The sequence below is a fragment of the Macaca thibetana genome, chromosome 11 (assembly GCF_024542745.1).
Source record: "Macaca thibetana thibetana isolate TM-01 chromosome 11, ASM2454274v1, whole genome shotgun sequence".
Lineage (NCBI taxonomy): Eukaryota > Metazoa > Chordata > Mammalia > Primates > Cercopithecidae > Macaca > Macaca thibetana.
The window spans coordinates 66,198,181-66,222,742 of NC_065588.1; the positions used below are offsets into that span (position 1 = coordinate 66,198,181).

The following is a 24,562-nucleotide window of genomic DNA, read 5'->3' on the forward strand; positions in this document are numbered from 1 at the left end:
GATGAATAAAGCAGGGCTACAGTGGCTTGGCCCAGTAGAGGAGGTGGTTGAAGGTATGGGGCCTGGATTGGTTGATTTGAAGAACAGACTCTTGGGCAAGTGTTTTCTGTCTCTAAGATTTAGCTAACCCTGGAAAGAGCAGACTCTCCCCAGCGAGCAGGGCCTCAAGATGTCAAAGTATCATAACATACAGAAAATAAAAAAACATGATTAATATACTCTAGTTAAAATGTCTTATCCCATTTGTCTCCAACATTGTCCTTGGTCCTTAACTATTTCTACTCTTAAAGTGTCTGGAACCCATGCCACCTTGCTTGATATGAGCAAGGTGTTTGCTTCAGGACAGCTCAGCTTTCTCTGTGGCTGACTAGGCCCCAATCTCTGCTATTCTTTACACTGAGGATTCTTTAATTTTAACTACAACTCCTATGCAACCCAAGCTTATGTAGGTGGTTAGCAAAGGGGTTGACAGAAATGGCAATACGAAGGCAGCTTGTGTCCTTTTGGAATCACTGAGAAGATTACCTTACAGAATATCTTCATGCCAATAGCATTCAGTTGCAGTGGAGTCAAAATGGCAGCATGATGTGTTCAGGCAGAGGGTGAGTCTGGGCCAGCACTACCAAATTTTCAGCAGTTCCTGTTTGACATTGAAGAGGTTTACTAGTGTCCACTATGAGGGTGAGAGGAAAGAATGTTACCTGGGGTAGAAAAGAAATATCAAGTGACTTTTTTTGCACATAAGAGATGCAGTGGGTAAATTGCCAACTCCAATCTACAGAGAACATTTGGTAATAATAATTTTGAAAATAGTAACAAAGTAGACAAACTTCCAGGTAGGCCGATCAAAATCAAAAGTGACAAAACAGCAACATAAGGAATTGTAAATACAATAGTCTTATTAAAATAATTAAAAGCTATAGATAATTTTATGCCAATAAATTTGAAAATTTCAGTGAAATGGTCAGTTTTCTAGAAAAAAAGGTTACCAAATAACTCTTCAAATGTATCAGAAATATTCCTATCTCAGGGTTGTCTCAGAGTTGTTCAACTTCTGTTTCCTCTGCCTGGTATATTCTTCACCCAGATAGCTGAGAGCTAGGCTCCCTCACTTTCTACAGGCTTTTTTCAAGTTTGCATTTTTATGAGGACTTCTGTGGCCACTCAACTTAAATTTGAGCTCTTCTTACAGAGTTTGTATTTCTTTTTTCTCGTTCTTTTCTTTAACAGTGATCACTGTATAACATACTATATATGTTACTTACTAATCATAATTTCTTTTTGTTTTTGTTTTGTTTTGTTTTTGTTTTTTTTGAGACAGAGTCTTGCTCTGTCACCCAGGCTGGAGTGTAGTGGTGTGATCTCGGCTCACTGCAAGCTCCGCCTCCCGGGTTCACGTCATTCTCCTGCCTCAGCCTCCCGAGTAGCTGGGACTACAGGCACCTGCCACCACGCCCGGCTAATTTTTTGTATTTTTAGTAGAAACGGGGTTTCCCTGTGGTCTCAATCTCCTGACCTCGTGATCCACCAGCCTTGGCCTCCCAAAGTGCTGGGATTACAGGCGTGAGCCACCAAGCCTGGCCTATTAATCATAATTGTTAACCAATTCCTTCAATGTAATTGATGAAGCAACGATTTCTTAAAATTTGTTTTATTTACTGCTGTACTTCTATTGCCTAAGTGCCTGTCATGAAAGTATTCAATGAGTACTTACTAAATGAATGAATGAACGAAAAAGTCCCGAAATTGCCATGTTTAATTAAATTTGTGTGTGACCAAATAGATTCATGCTAGGAAGGCAAGGGTGATTTAAAAATCAGGAAAGCCTATAAAATTAATAATATTTACCATATTAAGAGATTGAGGCTGGGCGCAGTGGCTTACACTTGTAATCCCAGCACTCTGGAAGGCCAAGGCGGGCAGATCACGCGGTCAGGAGAATGAGACAATCCTGGCCAGCATGTTGAAACTGTCTCTACTAAAAATCCAAAAAAAATTAGCTGGGTGTAGTGGTGCGTGACTGTAATCCCAGCTACTGGGGAGGCTGAGGCAGGAGAATCGCTTGAACCCCAGAGGCAGAGCTTGCAGTGAGCCAAGATCACACCACTGCACTCCAACCTGAGGACAAGAGCAAGACTCCATCTCAAAAAAAAAAAAAAAAAAAAAAAGAGAGAGAGATTGACAGAGAAATGCCATACACTCCTCTCAATAAAGCAGAAAAACCAACTCAAAAAATGTGTATAGACGGCAACTTCACCTACCCAATCAAGTGAATCTACTAAACACTGACAGCAAGTATTAGTCAAAATGGTGAAACTTCAGAACCGTTTATATTAAAATAAGAAATAAAACATGGATACCCACAATCGTTTTGCTTTCCAATATTGTACTGGCATTGCTAACAAAAGCAATAATAAGAGAAAAAAAGAGATATAAGGATTGAAAAGAAGAGAGGAAATTTTCATCAGCAGACTATATAATTGCCTTCCTAGAAGAAATCTAAAGAGCATTCAGCTAACTTGCAAAATTTAGTGAATGCAGAAAATTACCCAATCTAAGATCGATTGTCAAAAAACAACACCATACTTAACAGCAGTAATGATTAGAAAAAGCAACACAATTATTTAAAAAATTGGTCAAGACATTTATGGAGAATATTACAAAGCTACATTAAAATGCATAAAATAAATAGAGTACAAACACAAAAATATAATTGGGATGCATACACCAGATGATGCCAACCTTCAGGAAAAGGGAAAAGAATGGGCCTGGTTAAGAAAACACACAGTATTTTAAAAAGAAAAGAAAATCTGAAGAAAATAAAAGTTGTTTGTTCGTTTTGGTGGTGAGCATTTATCACAGATATTCATTACATTTTCTGTATTTTGGGGCCATCCCTTCCAAATATAAATAAATTAAGGGAGGGATTTCATTAATCTGAAAAAAAGATCCTGTGAAAAATATTAATATTAATATCTTCATTGATGACTCAAACAATTACCATCTAATGTTCATAGCCATTTATCAATGTTTTCAGAAATATTACAATATCCTTAAATCCTCTATTCAGAGCCTTGTAGGCATCATCCACTTCCTGGGTTGCAACAGAAATTTTTGAGACTAGACGACATAAATTGCTGCAGAGATTTCTGGGCTATATTCTTGTAGATTTGTCAGAGGTGTTTGAACCAGAGCAACTCCATCTTGAATAAGGGCTGGGTAAAATAAGGCTCAGACCTGCTGGTCTGCATTCCCAGGAGGTAAGGCATTCTAAGTCACAGAATGAGACAGGAGGTCAGCACAAGATACAGGTCATAAAGACCTTGCTGATAAAACAGGTTACAGTAAAGAAGTTGGCTAAAACCCACCAAAGATGGTAATGAGAGTGACCTCTGGTTGTCCTCACTGCTACACTCCCACCAGCGCCATGACAATTTACAAATGCCATAGCAACATCAGAAAGTTACCCTATATGGTCTAAAAGGGGGAGGCATGAATAATCCACCCCTTGCTTAGCATATGGTCAAGAAATAACCATAAAATGGGCAACCAGCAGCCTTTGGGGCTGCTCTGCCTATGGAGTAACCATTCTTTTATTCCTTTACTTTCCTGATAAACTTGCTTTCACTTTACTGTGTGAACTTGCCCTGAATTCTTTCTTGCACGAGATCCAAAACCCTCTCTTGGGGTCTGGATTGGGACTCCTTTCTAGTAACAGATTGAACACTATTCTCAGGTACTTTTTTTTTTTTTTTTTTTTTTCCAGAATCTGCATCCTGGTCATTGAAGCTACATGTAGAATGTGAGAGTATTAAATAACTGAACAGCCTTAGCATGCCTAGGCAGATATCCCAAAACTTGTACTCTCTACCTTCTGCTGACCTATTTGGCAAGACATTTTTGCCCAACATTAAAGAAAGTCTTTTATTGGAAATGACTCAAAATTCTATGGCACAGTGAGGCAGTCTTACATGTTTTCAGAATCTTGAGTTCTTTTTCCATTTTGAATTATGGGAAATTCTAGTGTGTGGAGAGAGATTTTATGAGCTTGGTTTTATTTTATGTAATTGTTCCAGAGTTTATGCACTTTTCAGAATATGCTTTGTGAGTTAATTTATATGTTAATAACTACCACCCAAAGGGCAAAACGATATACAAATTATTAAACCAGCCTGGCTCCATATTATCTTTTTTTTGGACAACTACTTTTTCCAAATAACACCAATCAGAGAGCTATAATTAGTTTGTGTCCTGCTAATAGAGATCTGGTAGAGAGCTAGCAATCAGAGGAGTCATTATCTGAGGCTACAAGGAAGACTGTTTCTTAGAATGTCTTATAGGCATAGGTTTCATTTAAATAATAAGAAGTTACCAGTTTACTTCATGAGAGCAATATATATGTTTTGACCTAATATGTGAACATTTTGGTTTACTTTTTATTCACTGATCTACTTTATAACAACTCTCAATATGATACTGCTTCTGTATATGTAGGCGTTGGGCAAACTCCGATGTGACTATTAAAAAAAGAATATTCATAACAGGTGTCAAAGTGGGGAGGGGAATAAGCTCAGAGTATTTTTCTCTGACCCTTTTCTGAACAGTTTAGTTCTGAAACAGAGCCTCTGTTCAGCAAAACTATAAGACAAACAAACTGATATGAATTTGGTGTCCTTCTACCTCTTTTTGTGCCTCCCTCCTTTCTCCTTTTCCATTGTAATTCATACTCCCATGGCATGTAGTACTGCCCTTCATTGCATTCCGTAGACTTGGGCAGCACCCAGGGTATCAAAATGACACTTCCTCCCTCCCCTCACATCAAAATCCTGTTTCTGTAGTACTGCGCTCTGAGGCATTAGCTCTGGAATAAAGTAATTCCTCGCTAACTTGCTAATGATTAGTGATGACTCTATATGGACCTCTACAGACAGCAACTCTGTAGGAACTGTCTAGCGTTCCTCTAATTGTTCTATGGGCCTACTCACACATCCTATCTCTCCTAGTAATGCCAGCACCAATCAGAGACCCAAGAGACTGCAGGGTCATAGAGCAAATTTAGCACCAAATTCAGCCATGTTGACTTTGTCTTCTTATTTCAGAGGACGTGGCAGTAAAACGATCACAGATAACTTATAACACTGGAAAAATACTTTCTGTGACTCAAAGCCTGAAGAGCACTCTGAATGTCATAATAATTCTGTAAAGTCTACCAAGCCTTTAGAGGGGATTATCCTGGGATTTGGGGGAGGGAGACATAGTATAGTTAATGACAGCTTCAGGAAGTCACTCCTTCGCAAGCAGCATTAGACAAACTACTCTGATATTTTGTAAACATATAGCAGTCAGAAAAAGTATGGAAAAAACATTTTTGAAGTGAATATTGGAAAGTAGAATGGTTCTTGTTAAGTCTTAAAAACTTAGGAGGCATAGAATTCAGAATAAAGCCTAGATACCTAAAGTCTATTTGTTTTTTAAGCTTCAGTTAAAGACTGTAGAGCCTTTGAAAATTAAATCCAGAGCAAATCCAGCAGGAGGATTATATGGTAAATATACAGATGTTTGGAATGAGGGTGGGTTTTTTTTTGTCCTTAGAAATAATTATGTCCATGAAAGAGGATTGACTAGTAAATGGACATAGATTGACTCTACTATTAAAACTATCCAGGGTCAGGCACGATGGCTCACGCCTGTAATCCCAGCACTTTGGGAGGCTAAGGCAGGCGGATCACCTGAGGTCAGGAATTCAAGACCAGCCTGGTCAACCCCGTCTCTACTAAACATACAAAAATTAGCTGGGCATGGTTGCACGCACCTGTAGTCCCAGCTACTAGGGTGGCTGAGCCAAGAGAATTGCTTGAACTGAACTGGGGAGGCAGAGGTTGCAGTAAGCCAGGATCACACCATTGCACTCCAATCTGCGTGACAGAGCAAGACTGCAACTCAAAAATAAATAATACATAAATAAATAAATCTGAAATATTTTAGTTTCCTTCTGTAATGTGTGTGTGTGTGTGTGTGTGCCTAATGAAAACTAATGAACTACGAAGTCAATAGGAATTTTGAAAGTCTAAGTGACTTCAGTTTCCTCTGTTAGAAAGTCACAATCACCTAATTTATACTGCAACCTTTTATTCTATGATGTGAGTAAATAAACATTGAATAGAAAGCACCATTAGGGAACAATGTTTTCTTTTTCTTTTTTTGAGATGGAGTCTTGAGGGAGCAATGTTTTCTACAGCTCCTTTTGAGGAAAGAGGAAATAGACTGTGAAGAGGATCAGAACATGTCACCCCAAAATATACCACTTTGGCATATTTATTATTTTGAGTTGAAAGCCATTGAGAAACAGCAGCAGGAGGGAGTCTCTGTCTTTCCACTTTCTACCTGAAGGCAGGGCATACGTTTCCCATGAGAAAGGTGACCTCCCTATACCAGGAGGAGGAGAACATTCTTATCACCAAAGACAAGCCTTACTATTAATAAAATAGCTCTTATCATTCATTAGTTTCCCCATATATTTTATAGTTACTTTTCCACACTTCCCCACCCGTAGCCCAAACCTCTTTTTCCTTTGCTTTGTCATGTCTCCATTATTTGTTGCTCTTTGTGAGAATAACACAGAAGACCTGGACCTAATGGCTTTCTTAGAATTTTCACTTCTTTCTATGAAGCCCCCTGCACCACATAAAAATATTAATATCAAACAAAATCTGTATGCTTTTTCTCCTATTAATCTGTCTTTTGTCAGTCCAAATCACAGGCCAGAGCAGCAGAACCTAAGAGAACAGAGTAAAAGTCTTTCCTCCCCCACAACTACAAATATAAGAGATTTAGATGTGAGCCTCATTATCTCAGGAAATTTTTTCAAAGGGGACAAGTATTGACCCATATTTCTGTGCTCATGAAATTCTCTTCTTTTTTTTTTTTTTTTTTTTTTGAGACCGTCTTCCTCTGTTGCCAGGCTGGAGTGCAGTGGCGCTATCTCGGCTCACTGCAACCTCCGCCTGCTCGGTTCAAGCAATTCTTGTGTCTCAGCCTCCCGAGTAGCTGAGATTATAGGCACACACCACCACACCCAGCTAATTTTTGTATTTTTAGTAGAGACGGGGTTTCACCATGTTGGTCAGGCTGGTCTCAATCTCCTGAGCTCATGATCCGCCCACCTTGGCCTCCCAAAGTGCTGGGATTACAGGTGTGAGCCACTGCGCCCAGCCGAAATTCTTACCTGACTAAAAATTCTTAGCTTGTGAAGAAAACTAAGACCAACTAGCTTAAGGAAAAAAAAAATGTGTTGTCTCATGTAATTGAAAAGCAAAGTTGCCGGGCGCGGTGGCTCAAGCCTGTAATCCCAGCACTTTGGGAGGCCGAGATGGGCGGATCACGAGGTCAGGAGATCGAGACCATCCTGGCTAACACGGTGAAACCCCGTCTCTACTAAAAAATACAAAAAACTAGCCGGGCGAGGTGGCGGGCGCTTGTAGTCCCAGCTACTCGGGAGGCTGAGGCAGGAGAATGGCGTAAACCCGGGAGGCGGAGCTTGCAGTGAGCTGAGATCCGGCCACTGCACTCCAGCCTGGGTGACAGAGCAAGACTCCGTCTCAAAAAAAAAAAAAAAAAAAAAAAAAAAAAAAGAAAAGCAAAGTTGACTTTAGTCCTAATTAGATCAGGGAGTTTAAAAACTGTCACTGGGACTTAATTTCTCCATCTTTCCAACTCATGGCTCTATCTTTTTCTTTGTTGATTGTGCTGTCAGGCAGACTTTCCCCTTATGATACCAAGATGGCTCACCAGCAGCTCCAAACTCAGATCTCTGCCAGCATGACAACTCTAGAGGAAAAAGTAATTCTATTTTTCAGTTGTCCCTATAAAACTCCAGGATTGAGTCTCATTAAACCAACATGTAACTACAGATTAAGCACTGTACCATCATGGGATTAGCATGGTGACCAAGACTGGTACACTGACTGGCTAAATCTAGTTATTTGCCATTCCTTGGAGCTGAGGGTGGGTCACCACTACACTAACCACATAGATTGAGGGTAAGAGGATAGTGGTTCCCCAAAGGAAAAGGAAAATGCTGCTATCAAAAGAAGAACAAGTAAATGCTGAACAGATAAAAACAACAGATGTTTGCCACTTTCCCACATGCGGTGTAATCCTAACCACCTTTTAAGATCCAAAACAAATCTTTTTTTCTCCACTAATACCCGACCCCAAATACCACTGGACATACATATTTAGCAATTGCAATTATTAGTACGACCTGGGGACATCTCCATCATTGTTATCTTGTACATCATAAACATATTAAGGCCACATAATAACTATTATATAACTAGAAAAACTATCACGATTTCAGCCACAAATTATAGATATGCTGACTCAACCTAAACAATTATGCTAAACAATAAAGAAAATTATTATTATTATTTTATTTATTTATTTTTTAGAGAGAGTCTCACTCTGTCACCCAGGCTGGAGTGCGGTGGTGTGATCTCTGCTCACTGCAACCTCCACCTCCCGGGTTCAAGCGATTCTCCTGCCTCAGCCTCCCAAGTAGCTGGGATTACAGGTGCACATCACCACGCCCAGTTAATTTTTGTATTTTTAGTAGAGATGGGATTTCACCATGTTGGCCAGGCTAGTCTCAAACTCCTGACCTCAGATGATCTACCCACCTTGGCCTCCCAAAGTGCTGGGATAATAGGCTTGAGCCACTGCACCCAGCAAGAAAATTATTTTATAATGTAGTAGCAAATCCTATGCTGGACTACGTGGTTAATCTATCAGCTCAAGAACCTCAGTTCTTGCCATTTGTTGGCTCTGTCATCCTCAATGTTAGTGTCATTCTCAAAATGGCAAGATGGCTATGAATATAATGGACAGAAGAGGAAAAATGGTATCTTCCTATAATTCTGTCTTTAGAGAATGGAAACTTTTCTTCAAAGTACAGCCTTCCAGCATATCCATATTTCCTCTCACACATCAGTGCCAGAATTGTATCTCATAACTATTCCTGAACTAATCATAGATAAATACATTTTTTACTTAGACCAGTTAGGTCCACCTCTGGAACTGAAGGTGGCATTTGCTTCCCAATACTTTTGGCTACATGGAGGTGGGAGATACACACAAAATTTAGGTTTTTATTATGAAGAAATAAGGGGAAAATGGATGCTGGGTAGACAATAAACAGTGTCTAATGCACCTTCCTCTTACACTTATGAAAAGCTTTATCTAGATAATGACGTGTATAATCTTTAATCCATTCATTTTACAGGTGAGGTAGGTGAGACCAAGAAAGATTAAGTGACTTGTGCAAATTCACAAACTTGGCAAAGCTACAGTTAAAGCCCAGAAGTGGTTGTCTCCCTTTATGAATTAAATTGCAAGCTATTGGGCCGGATGTGGTGGCTCATGCCTGTAATCCCAACACTTTGGGAAGCCGAGGCAGGCGGATCACGAGGTCAGTAGATGGAGACCATCCTGGCTAACACGGTGAAACCCTGTCTCTACTAAAAATACAAAAAATTAGCAGGGCGTGGTGGCGGGCGCCTGTAGTCCCAGCTCCTCAGGAGGTTGGGGCAGGAAAATGGCGTGAACCCGGGGGGCGGAGCTTACAGTGAGCCAAGATGGCGGCCCTGTGCTCCAGCCTGGTGACAGAGCAAGACTCCATCTCAAAAAAAAAAATCAAATAAATAAAAATAAAATGAAATAAATTGTAAGCTATTAAGAGGAAGGGATAAAGTCTTTTGCATTTGTGTTCCTATCAGCGTTAGAATGGTTCTGATGCTCGAATAGAGGTTCAAAGCACATTGTTCATTCTGGAGGGATGGTTTAGATTTTGATAATGTTGTATCCACAGACAGCAAATTGATCTATCTTCTTAGATCTTGGATTCAGAAAACGTTTACCCTTTCCTGAACATTTAATAACTTAAATGTTGTAGAGGTCTATATAAGGAAAACTACAAAACTCTAATGGGAGACATTTTAAAAAACTAAATAAATGGAGACATATTTCTGTTCATGCATAACAAGATTCAATATTGTTGAAATGTCAGTTTTCCTCAACTTGGTTTATAGATTCAATGCAATCACAATAAAAATCCCAGCAAGTTATTTTGCAGATATATCAACAAGCTGATTCTAAAATTTATATGGAGCTGGGTGTGGTGGCTCACACTAGTAATCCCAGCACTTTCAGAGGCGAAGGCAGGAGAATGGCTTGAGGTCAGGAAGTTTGATACTAGCCTGAGCAATATAGTGAGACCTTGTATCTACAAAAATTTTCAAGATTAGCCAGTCGGGTGGCATGTGGTTATAGTCCCATCTACTCAAGAGGTTGAGGTAGGAGGATCACTTGAGCTGGGGAGAGGTAGGCTGCTGTGAGCTATGATCGTGCTACTGCACTCCAGTCTGGGGGACAGAGTGAGACCCTATCTCAATAAATAAATAAATAAATAAATAAATAAATGTATTTATTTATATGGAGAAGCAAATTTATATGGAGAGGCAAAAGACCCAGAATAGCAAACATAATATTGAAGGAGAAGAACAAAGACAACAAACACTACCCAACTTCTTCACACACTATAAAGCTACAATAATCAAGACAATGTGGTATTGGCAAAAGAATAGACAAGTAGATCAATGGAACAGAGGAGAAAGCCCAGAAATAGACCTACTTAAATATAGTCAACTGATCTTCGACCAAAGAGTAAAGGCAACACAGTGAGGAAAGATACCTTTTTGACAAATGGTGCGAAAATAATTGGAACGACACATTAAAAAAAAAAAAAAAGAAACTCGATGCTGACTTTGCACATTTCAAAAAAATTAACTCAAAAATAGATCACAGGCCTAAAAGTAAAATGTAAAACTCCTAGAGGGTAACAGGTGAATATCTAGATGATTTTGGCTTTGGCAATGACTTTTTAGATACTACACCAAAGGCCTGATTCATGAAAGAAGGATTGATAAGCTGGAGGTAATTAAAATTAAAATTTTATTTCCCACACTATTATCCCCCATACTCAGAGATTATAAACCATAGCAAGAGGGGGCACATATGTTTAAAACAGGATGGGTAGGCATTTGCCCTAAGGGCGGGACATGCAATCAACCTAGTTGCTCATCAACAGTGGATTGGATAAAGCAAATGTGACACATATGCACCATGGAAAACTATGCAGCCATAAAAAAATGAAATCATGTTCTTTGCAGCAACATGGATGCAGTTGGAGGCCATTATCCTCAGAGAATTAACACAGAAACAGAGAACCAAGTATCACATGTTTTCACTTATAAGTGGGAGCTAAACATTGGGTACACATGGACACAAAGGTGGGAACGAAAGACACTGGGGATTCTAAAAGTGGGGAAGAATTGAAAAACTACCTATTGGGTACCATATTCATTACTTGGGTGATGGGATCAATAGAAGTTCAAACCTCAGCATCATGCAATATACCCACATAACAAACCTGCACATATAATCCTTAAATTTCAAACAACTAAAATAATTTAATTATTAATAATAAATATATTAATAATAATAAATAATAATTTAATAATTATTAATAATAAATAAAATAAAATAAATCCATAAATTTCAAATAAATAAAAGAGTCTGTTTAAACATTAAAAGAACACGACACGGATTGGTAGAAAATGTTCACTATACAGCAGGGCACGTTGCCTCACACGTGTAATCCCAGCACTTTGGGAGGCTGAGGCAAATGAATTACTTGAGGCCAGGAGTTTAAGATCAGCCTGGCCAACATGGCAAGGCAAAACTTGTCTCTACCTAAAATACAAAAATTAGCCAGGCATGGTGGCATGCCTGTAATTCCAGCTACTCAAGTGGCTCAGTCACGAGAATCATTTGAACCCTGGAGGCAGAGGTTGCAGTGAGCTGAGATCAAACCACTGCACTCCACCTGGGTGACAGAGTGAGACTATGTCAAAAATAATAATAATAGTAATAATAATAATAAAATAAAAGGAAAGAAAGAAAAGAAATATGAAAAGGAAGGAAGGATGGAAGGAAGGACAGAAGGAAGGAAGCATTCACTATACATAGACCAGACCAAAGACTTGTATCCAAAATATTTAGAGAAGTCTTACAACTAAAAATCACCAAGAAAAAAAATTTTTAATGCGCAAAAGTTGTAAATAGATACTTCAAAAAATAAGATATATTAACAACCAATATACACACAAAAAGATCAAGATCTTCAACATCAGTCATCAGGGAAGTATAAACTGAAACCACAGTGAAATGCCACCCAAAGCCTATTAGAATGGCTAAAATTAGAAATACTGATAATACAACATGTTGGTAAGAATACAAAGCAACTGGAACACTCATATACTGGAATTTAAAATAGCAAACCACATTGGACAATTGGCAGTTTTTTATACTGTTAAACACATACTAACCATACAATCTAGTGATCCCACTTATAGGTATTTACCCAAAGGAAATGAAAACATGTCCACACAAAGGATTGTATATGAATATGAATATGCATAGCAACTTTATCAGTAAAAGCCCACAACTGGAAATGACCCAAATAATTTGTTTAGCAGACTAAACAAATTATTCTAAATCCATGCAATGAAATTATTCTGCAATAAAAAGAAATAAGCTATGCGTGCATGCAGCAACACAGATGAATTTTAGAAACATACCGGGTAAAATCAACCAGACAAAAGATTACACACTATGTGTTTTCATATATATAAAATTCTAGGGCAGGCAAAACTAATCCATAGTGACAGAAAGCAGACCAGTAGTTGCCTAAGGTCAGGGGTGAAGTATATTGAATGAAAAGGGACACAGGGTGATAGAAATATTCTGTATCTTATGTTACTGGTTACATAGGCAGTATTCATTTGTCAAAATGCATTGAAGTGTATGCATATAGTTGTTGCATTTTATTGTATGTAAATTATTTCTTAGTAAAGTTTATTTTTAAATTTTTGGGAAAATATTACCTTCAAAAAAATGAATTGTAACAGAATTATGATTGAAGGTAGTATTATTAAAAACAATGAGTGAGTACCACAGATGTCCTATACTAAATTATGAAATAGGCTAAACTTTTAAAATGCTCTTTAACTTTTTCTATAATATGTTCTTCTTTCTCCCAGCTTCCAAAGGAAAGGAAGGAAATTGATATGCAAAAAAACCATACAAAAGATAAACAAATCCAGGAGTTGGTTATTTGAAAGATGTAATAAGATAAATAAACTGCTACCTAGACTAATAAAGAAAAAAAGAGAGATGGTTCAAATAAGCACAATCAGAAATGACAAAGGGGATGTTACCACTCACACCACAGAAATACAAAAAAACCATCAGCAACTATTACAAACACCCCTGTGCAAACAAGCTAGAAAACCTCATAGAAATGGATAAATTCATGGAAATATTCAACCTCCCAAGATTGAAGCAGGTAGAAGTTGAATTCTTGCACAAACCAATAATAAGTTCCAAAATTCAATTCGTACTAAAAAGCCTACACTTACTATTTTTTATTATTTTTATTCAATGATGGTGCTGAAACAATTACCTATACATACAGGGGGAAAAAAGAACTTTGACCCTGACCTTATCACACAAAAATGAACTTGAAGTACACGAACAACGTGTAATGGTGAAACTATTACAATTCTAGAAGAAAACAAAACATTTATGAGCTGAAAGTACATAAACATTTCTGTTTCACAGTGGGCAGGCCTATGCAAACCTATCCCAAAGTCAAAGAAAGCTGAGAGGCCAAAGAAAGACACTGATGAATGCAGTTTGTCAGAAAGAAACATTTAATAGGAACTTATGAACAGAATCCATGTTTGTGTCTCAGGCAGTGAGTGGCAAGACAAGATGATGGATTCCTACACTATAGTTACAGTTTCGCCAATGCACCACAATGTAGCAATCTCTCATTGTCTGAGGTAGTACCCAGAGTCCTTTGTCTCATGACCAAGAAAGCTAAGGAGTGCAGACACCAAGAGTGAGATTGGAGCAAAAGTTTAGTAAGTCAAAGGAGAAAGCTCTCTGCTGTGGAGAGGGTACCTGGAAGAGGGTTGCCATTCTTACAGTTGAATGTAAAGGCCTTTATAAGAAACTGATGGCCGGGCGCAGTGGCTCAAGCCTGTAATCCCAGCACTTTGGGAGGCCGAGACGGGCGGATCATGAGGTCAGGAGATCGAGACCATCCTGGCTAACGCGGTGAAACCCCGTCTCTACTAAAAAATACAAAAAACTAGCCGGGCGAGGTGGTGGGCGCCTGTAGTCCCAGCTACTCGGGAGGCTGAGGCAGGAGAATGGCGTAAACCCAGGAGGCGTAGCTTGCAGTGAGCTGAGATCCGGCCACTGCCCTCCAGCCCGGGCGACAGAGCAAGACTCCGTCTCAAAAAAAAAAAAAAAAAAAAGAAACTGATGAGGGCTGGGCATCTTATTTGCATAAGGGGTGAATGTCTGGTAGCTCCACCCTGTCCTCCTAACGAGCATGTCGGCCCTTAGCTTGAGTTACTCCATGTTGCTTTTTTCCCTTTACTGTGCATGTGCCAGGGGACAGAATTTTTCATTGCGGGCATGACTAGGTAAGTCGCCCGTGTAGTCTTTCTTATCTGTGTGGCTGTGGGCATGTCTTAGGCAAGCCACTCAACCCCCCCCCCCCCCCCCCCCCCCCCCCCCCCCCCCCCACCCCCCCCGCCCCGTGCAAGTTCCCTTATCTGTGCCTGCAGGCTGTTTTTTCATTTGAAAGAATTCAACCAAGGACCCACCCTCACCGCCTGCCTGACCAGTTTCTTCCTTTCTCCTCTCTTACTATTATCCCCCAGACCCATAATGAAGGGGCACAGGTGCTTGGGTTGGAATTTCCCCTAAGGGCAGGATTTAAGGTAAGTACAAGTTTGCCAGGATTGATTTGCTCTACAGGCAGGATTTACATACAGTAAATGCATGATCTTAAACAAGGAACAATAGATAAACTAGAAATTTCAGAGGCATTCCTGAAACAAGGGTTGGTCAGAAGTCAACATGGTGGATTAGCTTCCAAGATAGAGTTGCTTTGGCCTCTGCAATTTCATAAACAGTAGAAAAATAACACTAATCATCAAAGAAAAAAATTCATAAATTAGACTTCATCAATATTAAAACCTTTTGCTCTTTAAAAGAGTCCATTAAAAAATTAGACCATTGGAACAGAATAGAGAACCCTAAAGTAAAGACACACACTACCAACTGATTTTCAACAAAGCCGACAAAAATAAACAACGGGAAAAGGATATTCTATTCAACAAATTGTGCTGGGAAAATTGGCTAACCATATGCAAATAAATGAAACTGGACCCCTACCTCTCACTATATACAACAATGAAGTCAAGATGGATTAAATACTTAAATGTGAGACCTCAAACTATACAAATCCTAGAAGAGGTTGCGTGCCATGGCTCATGCCTGCAATCTCAGTATTTTGGAAGGCCAAGGCAGGTGAGTCACCTAAGCTCAGGAGTTTGAGACCAGCCTGGGCAACATGGCAAAACCTTGTCTCTACAAAAAACACAAAAATTAGCTGGGTGCAGTGGCATTTGCCTGTAGTCCCAGTCACTCAAGAAGCTGAGGCAGGAGAATTTCTTGAGCCTGGGAGGTACAGGTTGCAGTGAGCTGAGATCATGTCATTGCACTCTAGCCTGGGTGAAAAAAACAAAAAACAAAAAACAAAAAAACAAAACCTAGCAGAAAATCTAGGAAATACTCCCCTGGATATTGGCTTAGGTAAATAATTGATGAGTAAGTTCTCAAAAGCAAATGCAACAACAACAACAAAAAAAATGGACAAATGGGACCTAAGTAAGCTAAAGAGCTTCTGCAAAAGAAACTATCACAGAGTAAACAGACAACCAGGGAATGGGAGAAAATATTTGCAAACTATGCATCTGACAAAGGACTTATGTCCAGAATCTACAAGGAACTTAAACAAATCAACAAGATTAAAAACAAATAATCCTACTAAAAAGTGGGCAAAGTATCTGAACAGATATTTCTCAATAGAAGACATACAGCAGCCAACAGGCATATGAAAAAATGCTGCAAATCACGAATCGTCAGAGAGATGCAAATCAAAACCACAATGAAATACCATCTCACACCACTCAGAATGGTTATTATTAAAAAGTCAAAAAAGGCTGGGTGTGGTGGCCCGCAACTGTAATCCCAGCACTTTGGGAGGCCAAGGTGGGTGGATTGCTTGAGCCCGGGAATTTGAGACCAGTATGGGCAAAATAGGGAGACCCCCATCTCTACAAAAATTAAAAATTAAAAAAATTAGTGGGGCATGGTAGCACGTGCCTGTAATCCCAGCTACTCATGAAGCTGAGGTGGGAGGATCGCTTGAGCCTGGAATGTCGAGGCTACAGTGAGCTGAGATCTTGCCACTGCACTCCAGCCTGGGTGACAAAGTGATACCCTATCATAAAAAGAAAAAAGAAAAAAAAAGAAATTCAAAAAATAATGAATGTTGGCAAAGTTGTAGAGAAAAGGGAATGCCTATACACTGTTGGTTGGAATGTAAACTTATTCAGCCACTGTGGAAAGTAGTTTAGAGATATCTCAAAGAACTAAAAATTACCATTAGACCCAGCAACCTCGTTACTGAATATATACCTAAAGGTATATAAATCATTCTACCACAAAGACACCTACACTCATATGCTTCCAGCTTTTCCACATTCGGTATGATGTTGACTGTGGGTTTTTCATAGACAGCTTATCATTTTGAGGTATGTTCCTTCAATGTCTAGTTTGTTGAGGGTTTTTATCATGAAGAGATATTGAATTTTATCAAAAGCCTTTTCTGCATCTATTGAGATGACCCTGTGTTTTTTTCTTTTTTTAGTTATGTTTATGTGGTGAATCACATTTATTGATTTGCTTATGTTGAATCAAACTTGCATCCTAACAATAAAGCCTACCTGATGGTGGTGGCTTAGCTTTTTTATATGCTGCTGGATTTGGTTTACTAGTATTTTGTTGAGGATTTTTGCATCAATGTTTATCAAAGATATTAGCCTGAAGTTTTCTTCTTTTGTTGTGTCTTTGCCAGGTTTTGGTATTAGAATGATACTGGCTTCATAGAGTGAGTTAGGGAGGAGTACCTCCTCCTTTTTTTGGAATAGTTTCACTGGGAATGGTACCAGATCTTCTTTATACATCTGGTAGAATTTGGCTATGAATTCCTCTGATCCTGGGCTTTTTCTGGTTTGTAGGCTTTTTATTACTCATTCAATTTTGGAACTCACTACTGATCTGTCCAGGGATTCAATTTCTTCCTGGTTCAATCTTGAAATCAGAGATGACACAAACAGATAGAAAAATTTTCATGGATATGGATAGAAAGAATCAATATTGTTAAAATGGTCATACTCCCCAAAGCAGTGTACACATTCAATGCTATTTCCATCAACCAACCAATAACATTCTTCATAGAATTAAAAAAAAAAAAAAAAAACTACTTAAAAATTCATATGGAAGCAAAAAAAGCCTGGATAGCCAAGGTAATCCCAAGCAAAAAGAACAAGACTGGAGGCCTCACATTACCCAACTTAAAACTATACTACAAGGCTACAGTAACCAAAACAGCATGACACTGGTACAAAAGCAGACACATAGGCCAATAGAACAGAATAGAGAACCCGGAAATAAAGCTGCACACCTACAACTATCTGATCTTCAATACAGCCCATAATAACAAGCAATGGGGAAAGAACTCCCTACTCAGTAAATGATGCTGGGACAACTGGACAGTTACTTGCAGAAGATTGAAACTGCACCCCCTTACTTACATCATATACAAAAATCAACTCAAGATGGATTAAAGACTTAAATGTAAAACCTAAAACTACAAAAACTCTGGAAGATAGGAAATACCATCTCGGACATAGGACCTAGTAAAGATTTCATGATGAAGACTCCAAAAGCAATTGCAACAAAAACAAAAATGGACAAATGGGACCTAATTAAACCAAAGAGCTTCTGCACAGCAAAAGAAACTATCAGTAGAGTAAACAGGCAACCTACAGAGTGGGAGAAAATATTTGCAAACTATGCATCCTACAAAGATCTAATATCCAGAATGTATAAGGAAATTAAACAAATCAATAAGCAGAAAAAACACACACACACACACACACACACACAAACCCATTAAAAAGTGGGCAAAGGACATGAACAGCCCCTTTAAAAAAGAAGACATGCATGTGGCCAAGAAGAATATGAAAAAAATGCTCAACATCACTAATCATTAGAGAAATGCAAATGAAAACCACAATGAGACACCATCTCACACCAGTAAGAATGGCTATTACTAAAAAGTCAGAAAATAACAGATGTTGGTGAGGTTGTAGAGAAACGGAAACACTTACACATGGCTGGTGGGAATGCAAATTAGTTTAGCCATTGTGGAAAGCAGTTTGGTGATTTGTCAAAGAACTTAGAAGAGAACTACCATTTGATCCAGCAATCTCATTATTGGGTATATACCCATTCTACCATAAAGACACATGCATGTGTATGTTCATTGCAGCATTATTCACAATAGCAAAGACATGGAATCAACATAAATGCCCATCAACAGTAGACTGGATAAAGAAAATGTGGTACATATACCCCATGGAGTATTAGGCAGCCATAAAACAATGAGATCGGGTCCTTTGCAGAAACATGGATGGAGCTGGAAGCCATTATCCTAAGCAAACTAATATAGGAACAGAAAACCAAACACTGGCTGGGTACGGTGGATCACATCTGTAATCCCAGCACTTTGGGAGGCCGAGGCAGGTGGGATCGTGTGAAGTTAGGAGTTCAAGATCAGTCTGGGGAACATGGTGAAGGTGAAACCCCATCTCCAGTAAAAATACAAAAATTAGCCAGGCATGGTGGCAGGCGCCTGTAATCCCAGCTACTTGGGAGGCTGAGGTGTGAGAATTGCTTGAATGCAGGAGGTGGAGGTTGCAGTGAACTGAAATGTGACCATTGCACTCCAGCCTGGGTGACAGAGTGAGAAAGAAAGAAGGAAAGAAAGAATGAACGAACAAATGAAAGAAAGAAGAAAGAAAGAAAGAAAAAAAGAAAGAAAGAAAGAAAGAAAGAAAGAAAGAAAGAAAGAAAGAAAGAAAGAAAGAAAGAAAGAAGAGAAGAGAGAGAGAAGGAAGGAAGAAAGAAGAAAGAGAAAGAAAGAAAGAGAGAGAAAGGAAGGAAGGAAGAGAAAGAAAGAAGGGAAAAGAGAGAGAAGGAAGGAAGAAAGAAGAAAGAGAAAGAAAGAGAAAGGAAGGAAGGAAGAGAAAGAAAGAAAGAGAGAGAAAGAAAGAGACAAGGAGGGAGGGAGGGAAGGAGGGAGGGAGGGAAGGAGGGAGGGAGGTAGGCAGGGAGGGAGGAAAGAAGGAAGGAAGGCAGGCAGGCAGGCAGAACCAAATGCTGCATGTTCTCACTTATAAGTTGGAGCTAAAGATTGAGTACATAAGGACACAAAGAAGGAAACAATAAATATTGAGCTGGAAGGAGGGTGGGAGGAGAGTGAGGATTGAAAAATGATCAGGTACTATGCTGGTTACCCGGAGGATAAAATAAGCTGTGCACCAAACCCCTGTAACATGCAATTTACCTATATAACAAATCTGCGTGTGTACCCCTGAACATAAAAGAAAAGTTATTTAAAAAGAAAGGAAGAAAGCTGGGCCTTGTTTTCTTATATTCTCAGCTCCTGGCTAGAGTTCTTGCCACAGAATAAATCCAGGACCTACAACCACGATGTTGTTGCTCGAATGAGTTTTATTACTCCCTGGCTTTGGACTCCCACTTCCTATCAGATAAAACTAACTTGAGTACTAATGACAGCTGGAAGCAAGCTTACTATACCTTTTGGACTTACCATATTAGACTGCTGACTAGTCTATAGGGACTCAGTGTGGTTAAAGTAAGGCCAAAAAAAAAAAAAAATAGACTTCAGCCCGGCAAATCCGCTAATCCTATTACCAGCTTCTTTTCCCTACCAGTCTCTGCCACTAAGGTCTCAGCATGCTTTTCAGTTACACTGCCTGAGTAACAACTAGAGCAGACAGGAAGCTTCAGGAAAGAAGTTATGGGCAGAATGTCAGTTTTTTGAGAAGGAATTGAGCAAAGTCGTAACGCTAGGACTGAGTAACTTGGCTTGTCACTAAGTTCATGACAGAAGAAACTATATCTGTCTTGTACACCAAATACTTCCAATGCCTAGAACAGATGTTAGCACCTATTAGGAGCCAATTTGTTCCTAATTTGCCTATTAGACAAATGATGTACTAAGCAAGGATATGAGTACAAAAAAGACAGAAGCCTGGTTATGAAAACCAAGACTATGGATATACCAAATATTCCCTATCTGCCAACATCTTCTGATAAGAAAATCTGCCTATACCAATGAGTCTTGCCCCATATCAGCAGAATCAGGTCCATAATTTATGGGGCCCTGTGTAAAGCGAAAATGCGGCACCCCTTGTTCCAAAATTAAGAATTTCATTAGAGTGACAGCTGAACATTAAACTGAGTATGCAGATCTCTTCTGAGCCCAGGACCCTGGGCAACTGCACAGGTCACATGCCTGTGAAGCTGCCTGTCCAACAGGCTGTTTACATAAGTAATCCCTGATCCCCAGACTCAGCTAACCCAAAAAATGTCAATTTGATTCTCTGTGAAGAACTGGATCTAAGAGATAAAGAAACTTAGTTAGATAGGTGTGGGCACTGAGCTCTAAGCTGATGTGGCCTTAGGGCTGGTGGCCATTTTCAACCGTATACATGCAGTTTTATAAGCAGAAAAAGCCACTCATGAGAAAAGTCGGAGAATGTAGCAGCTTTGGGTGAGATAATCAAGACCACATGACCACAGAAGAATGAGAGGCAGAGAGAGAAGCTGTCTGATAAGTTCTTGGGAGACCCAATTGTGTAGACCATTTTCCTGTTCTCTTGAGGCCCAGCTGAACTTTTGGCAATCCTACTCATAATTTGATCTAATTGGAGTAGTGGTTATGGTGGGGGTTTTGCTGTTTTTGTTTTTGTTTTTTTCTTTCAACCTAAAAATCCCTGAAAAAGCCAGGAAGATATAATAAGCCAACATTGTGGCATCCTAAAGGTTTGGGTTGCAGTTTCTTAATCTCTTTTGCCTGTCTACTGGTGGTAGAAACCTTAACAAGACTAGCAACAGAGGTGGCAGTCAAGGGGTCCAGGTAGAGGGAAGAAAAAGGCTATAGAGTCTCAGAGAAAAATGGTTCAGTAGAAGCCCCTTAGCTGTTATGATATGGATTAATAGCTGGTCGAAATAGGGGATGAGGTAGGGGATCATAAAAACTAGGATATATGTTAAGTATTTTATTTTATTTTATTTTATTATTATTTTTTTTTTGAGACGGAATCTCGCTGTGTCGCCCAGGCTGGAGTGCAGTGGCGCAATCTCGGCTCACTGCAAGCTCCGCCTCCCGGGTTCACGCCATTCTCCTGCCTCAGCCTCCGAGTTGCTGGGACTGCAGGCGCCCGCCACCGCGCCCGGCTAGTTTTTTGTATTTTTAGTAGAGACGGGGTTTCACCATGTTAGCCAGGATGGTCTCGATCTCCTGACCTCGTGATCCACCCGCCTCGGCCTCCCAAAGTGCTGGGATTACAGGCTTGAGCCACCGCTCCCGGCCTAAGTATTTTATAAATTTAAAACACTTAGTGGATATTTTCCCACCAAATTTTGTAATATAGGGCCAAAGCCTTATTTTACTAGTACATGAAATAGAGTTCAGAATAATTTTTCTTTCATCTTCCACCCATAACACGACATCGCTGACTTCTAGTTCTGATTTCTCTAAATTGTGTTAGGAATTTAAAGGTTCATGTAAATTTATTTTATGTGAGTGTAAATTTTCCCCAAATTTTTATATTTATTAATCTTTTATAATTGTCTAATTAGCAATTCATTTTGACGGCTACTTTTTAGTTACTTGTTGAGTCTTTTCAACCATGTAACTTACTTTTTAAAGAAATATTTTACGTACAGTTAAAATTGTCAGTTTTAAGTGGAAGACTCTATGAATGTTGACATATGCATGCACCTATTTAACCACTATTCCAATCAAGGTGTAGAACATTTCCATCCCCCACCTAAATTTCTCTTGTACCCTTGCACAGTCAATCTCCTCTCCCATTACCCAGCCCTTGGAATCTACTGATTGGAACTAGTGCTTTCTATAACTCTAGTTTTGTCTTTTCTATAATTTTATATAAATAGAAGAATATCGAATATAGTCTTCTGGGTCCACTTTTTCACTTAGCATAATGCTTTTGAGAGTATCTATGTTTTTGCATGTATCAGTAATTCATTCCTTTTTTATTAGAGTAATATACTGGTGTATTAACTTAGAACAATTGTTTTATACACTCACTTGCTGATAGACATTTAGATTGTTTTCAGTTTTTGGCTACTACAAACAAAGCTACTATGAACATTTATGGGTAAATCCTGGTATGGACTTCCATGTTCTTAAAAGTAAAGTGACTAGGTTGTATGGTAGGTGTGCTTTTAACCTTTTAAGGAACTGCCAAAATCTTTTTCTAAGTTGGTTGTGCGATTTTGCATTCCCACCAGCAATAAACCAGCGTTTCAGTTGCTCTACATCCTCATCAATTCTTGCCAATGATCCTTTCTATTTTAGCAATTCTAGTGAACGTGTGATGGTATCTCACGTGGTTTTAATCTGCAGTTCCTTGATGACTAATGTTATGTATCTGTTTATATATATCTTCTTTGACATCTGCATATACTCTTTGATCAAGTGTCCAAATCTTTTGACTTTTTTTGTTTTTGATGATGACAAGTTTAGTGTGTTATTAGAAAAATGGGTTTAAATGGAGAGTAGACCTCTGAGAAAGACCACTTTTCCTTACTAGAAAGATTATTTGATTTAGTGTCACAGTTCCAGCTGTGGTTCTGCCACATACGGACAAATTATGCAGTCTCTTTCAGACACCATCTACAACATGGGGAAAATAATTATACTCTTCTCATTCAGTTATTTCAAGAATCAGACCAGACAGCTGATATACATCTAGCACTGACATTGAGGATGCATTCAGTAAACAATGGTGTTTGTAATTATGATTATATGGTATTAAGATTGCATATTGCTTTTTCTCTCTTTCTTCCCTTCCTCCCTATTTCTCTCTCTGTTGTTGTTTTTGTTTATGTGTGTGCGTGCATGTGTGTGTGTGTGTGTGTGTGTGTGTGTGTATATATATATATATATTTTTTTTTTTTTTTTTTTTTTTTTTTTTTTTGGAGAGATGGCATCTCTCTATGTTGCCCAGGCTGGTCTTGAACTCCCGGGCTCAAGCAAATCCTCCTCACCTCCATCTCCCAAAGTGCTGGGCTCAAAGGTGTGAGCCACCGTGCCCAGCCTCTGTTGTTTTGAATTGCAGAATACACAAGTCATACAAAACCTGGTCTCCAGACAGCTCTGACTAGTGGCCCCTGCTACTTTTCCTTAGCATATTGCAGCTGCAAACCCAAACTCCTACACAATTCTGTCTGGTGCAACTGGGATGAGAATTTCTCTCTGCCCTAGTCACAGACTAGCAAGTACAGCATGTGATTGGGTCAGAAGAGAAACCACGTGATAATTAGGCCCATTATCATTTTGAAGAATTTCTGGAAATTTTATAAGTTAAAATGGTGTTTGGAATATTTGCATTTGAAAGAACAATAGAATCTATACTTCATAGATTGTATTTGCAAAAACTAGTGACCCGTGACCTGAAAAAAAATTGCCAGCGGTTCAATATTTTTTTCCTGGGGACCCAGCAAGGGCTGTAGGGTTAGGATCAAGGCTATACTTTTGGAGATTATTTCTATAGTTTCCTACTAGAGAACAAACCCTACCATATAGAGTATTGAATACTAGGAGGAGTCGTTTCTCTCCCTTTGCATGAGGTAAGAGGGAGGGAACAAAGTCTGAGTGCTCTGTTTTAATTTTGGCTTCCAAAGCTGACTTTTCTTGAATAGTGTTCTCTTCTATATCTTACTCTATTTGTCAAATATTTTTCAGTGTTTTCCAGTGTTTGCCACTTTTTGGCTTTAAGGTGGTATATTGATTAAATGAGTAATTATATTTTTGGTTATGAGTTTGAAAAAATCAACTGTTTACTTTGGGATAATTTATAGTTGTGCAAAAGTTGTAAGATGGTGCAGAGAGTACCCTTAGACCCTTCACCCAGTTTTAGTTTCCCTTACTGTTATACACTTACATTATGATAGTACATTTGTAAGAAATAGACCTAAGTATATTATGATTAACTAAGGTCAAGACATTATTTGAATGTCACCAGGTTTTCCATTAATTTGCCTTTTTTGTTCTAAAATCTCATCCAGGATACTTCATTGCATTTAGTTGTCATGGCTCCTTAGTCATCTCTGGTTTCTGACAGTTTCTTAGGCTTTAGTTGTTTTTCATAACCTTGAAAGTTCTAAGGACTGCTAGTCA

At 39.0% G+C, this 24,562-nt stretch overlaps 1 pseudogene; it reads left to right on the plus strand.

The window, feature by feature from the left end:
- Positions 1-23,905: 23,905 nt before the first annotated feature.
- On the plus strand, positions 23,906-24,042 carry LOC126931947 (uncharacterized; annotated as a pseudogene).
- The last annotated feature ends 520 nt before the right edge of the window (positions 24,043-24,562 follow it).